General features: G+C 46.7%; 1 long non-coding RNA gene across 17 annotated transcripts in view; it reads left to right on the forward strand.

Moving 5' to 3' along the window:
* The first annotated feature begins 2,053 nt into the window (after positions 1-2,053).
* The window catches only part of LOC102976627 (uncharacterized), a 28,537-nt gene continuing 27,994 nt past the window's right edge, over positions 2,054-2,596 (forward strand). For 14 of the 17 annotated variants that reach the window (XR_008619239.1, XR_008619245.1, XR_008619236.1 and 11 more), the window contains exon 1: positions 2,054-2,256. This is a non-coding gene — a long non-coding RNA (uncharacterized lncRNA). The remainder of the gene's footprint in view (positions 2,257-2,596) is intronic. The other 3 variants (XR_008619242.1, XR_008619246.1, XR_008619247.1) reach the window with 1 other exon arrangement.

Consider the following 2,596-nt stretch of genomic DNA (forward strand, 5'->3'; position numbering starts at 1 on the left):
CCAGCCTCGAGTTGTGTGACGGGGCAAAGCCGCTTCCCCTCTCTGTGCCTCGGTTTCCTCGTAGGTCCAACCTCAGTTAACAACCATCAATATGGAGACTTTGAGAGAACTGAATGAGCTATGGGGTGTACACCGCTCAGCTCAGTCATTTTTCTATAGTGGTGGCTATTTTTACTGACATCCTATCCTAATGACAAGAAACTGAGAAGCAGAAATTCAGGCAACAGCACCTAAAGGTGCAGAATCCTCAGTGCTTTCCCTAAGAACAGTGCACCCCCAAGGATGTTATGTCGACGGCTGGTGGGATACAGGATGACATTAGGGGACGCATGGACAAAATTAGTTATTACCTTTAATAGTCATGTTTTTATTTCCACAGTTTCTACCTGTGGCAAGCGAATCAGTCTCCCCTTTACTAAGGTGACAAAGTTTCCTTTTGATATAAATGTAGTTAAGTAGTAATAAGTACTACTTATTACTACAATATTATTTTAATATTAATATTAGTTGTGCAGTAATAAGTAGTAGATCGATCTAAAGAAAAGTATTAACTGAATCCTATACAAGGCAGAGACTGTGGTCGATCATATCTGGTGATTAAAATAGCCCAGCAAGATGGTCAAGGGGCTTCTCGAGGGCTGCAGGCAACGACGGCCTGTGTGATTCACGCTGCATTCTGCGTTCTTTCTTAGTGAATCCTTCCTCTCTCTGACTACACATTCACCTTGTCCTTGACAGATTTCCTAACCACAAATTAGAACCATCTTATCAACTGTCTTGGTCTCCCATGTTCAGTCCTTCCTAATTTCCCATTTTACATCTTTAACTGGCACGCGTATGTGTGTAAGAGAGAGAGGGATCCTTGTGAACAAAGATCACACTTTCTTTCCTTACACTACTTGCTTCAGTAGTGGACACACGGAGGTGACTTAATCATGATAGTTTACCCTGTGTGATATGAATGCATGATTGTTTCTAATCCCCCCGATAACTTGATAAGGTAGATATGATTACATGCCAATTTTTATAAATGGGGAAGAATTTGAGACTTACAGAGGTGCTGTGGGCCCAAAGGGAAGCAGCTGAAACCAGAAGTTGAACCCAGGTGGTAGTCTGAACTTGAAACCTAGATCCTAACTATTATACAACATTGAATCCACTTTAAAAGATGCCTCGGGTGGATGGATGGATGGATGGATGGATGGATGGATGGATGGATGGATGGATGGATGGATGGATGGATGGATGGATGGATGGATGGATGGATGGATGGATGGATGGATGGATGGATGGATGGATGGAAGGAATAGGAGAGGCATAAAGAGGCAACAGGATGATCTTTGGAGAGTCCTGAATCCATGTCATGGGTTCTACTATGTGCTAAGCACTGGACAGACGTTACCTTTAATCCTCATGTAAAATCTTTGCTCAGAGAAAGGGTGACATGGAGATGTCGTAGAGGTTTGCTATTAAGACATCTGCTGTTAAGACCACAGACTCTGAAGTCAGACAAACTAGGTGCCAATCTTGGATCTGCCACTTAAAAGCTGAGCAACCTTGGGCTGCTACTTATACTGCCTGGGCCTCAGTTTCCCCATCTATAATGGAATGATGATACCTACTCCACAGGGGTCCTAGAAGGATCAAATGACACCTTGTGTCCCCAGTGCCTGCTTTACATCATGTTCTCAACATATGCTCGTTGTAATTGTTGCTGTTGCTGTAGTTATCATACTTGTGAATCTCAGAACTGAACGACCAACCCAGGTCCATTTTAAGAGAGGGAGGAGTTTGGGAGTTGAAGTCGGACTTGAACATCAGGGAGTGTAATTGGCAGACTAGTGGCTCTCCAGAAAGATCCGTAGCCTAATCCCAGAACCTGTGGCCCTTGTTACTTTGAATGGCAATGGGGAATAAAGGTCGCAGATGGAACTAAGCTTGCTCATCAGCGGGCTGTAGGGAGTCAGCTGAAAGGAGGGAGGGTGGCCTGGATTATCCAGGTGAGGTCAATGTAATCACAGGGCCTTTAAAAGTGGAAGAGGGTGGCCCTAGAAACAAGTCCTGGCAGGATCGGCGTTGCTGGCTTTGAAGGTGAGGGAAGGCGCCAAGAGCCAAGGAACGCAGGACGCCTCTAAGCTGCAAGAGGCGAGGAATCAGATTCTCCCCCTGGAACCTCCAGAAAGAACGCGGCCCCGTCAGCACCTTCAGTTTAGCCCGAGGAGCCCTGGATTGGACGTCTGACCTCCAGAACTGTAGGTAAGTTTCCTGCATCGGCAGGCGGACTCTCAACCACTGTGCCACCAGGGAAGCTCTGTTTTAAGTTGTTTTGAGGTGATTTGTTACATTAGCCTTAGGAAATGCATTCGGCAAGGAAAGATTCAGACCCTGGCCTCAGATTGATAGGAAGTCAGAGGTCTGGGCAATTCGCTTCACGCAGGCAGCTTGGTTTCACTTGCCCTCTTTTTTTTTTTTTTTTTTTTTTTTGTGGTAGGGGGGCCCCTCACCGTTGTGGCCCCTCCCGTTGCGGAGCACAGGCTCCAGACGCGCAGGCCCAGCGGCCACGGCTCACGGGCCCAGCCGCTCCGCGGCACGTGGG

The sequence above is a fragment of the Physeter macrocephalus genome, chromosome 14 (genome assembly GCF_002837175.3).
Source record: "Physeter macrocephalus isolate SW-GA chromosome 14, ASM283717v5, whole genome shotgun sequence".
In the NCBI taxonomy this organism is placed as follows: Eukaryota; Metazoa; Chordata; class Mammalia; order Artiodactyla; family Physeteridae; genus Physeter; species Physeter macrocephalus.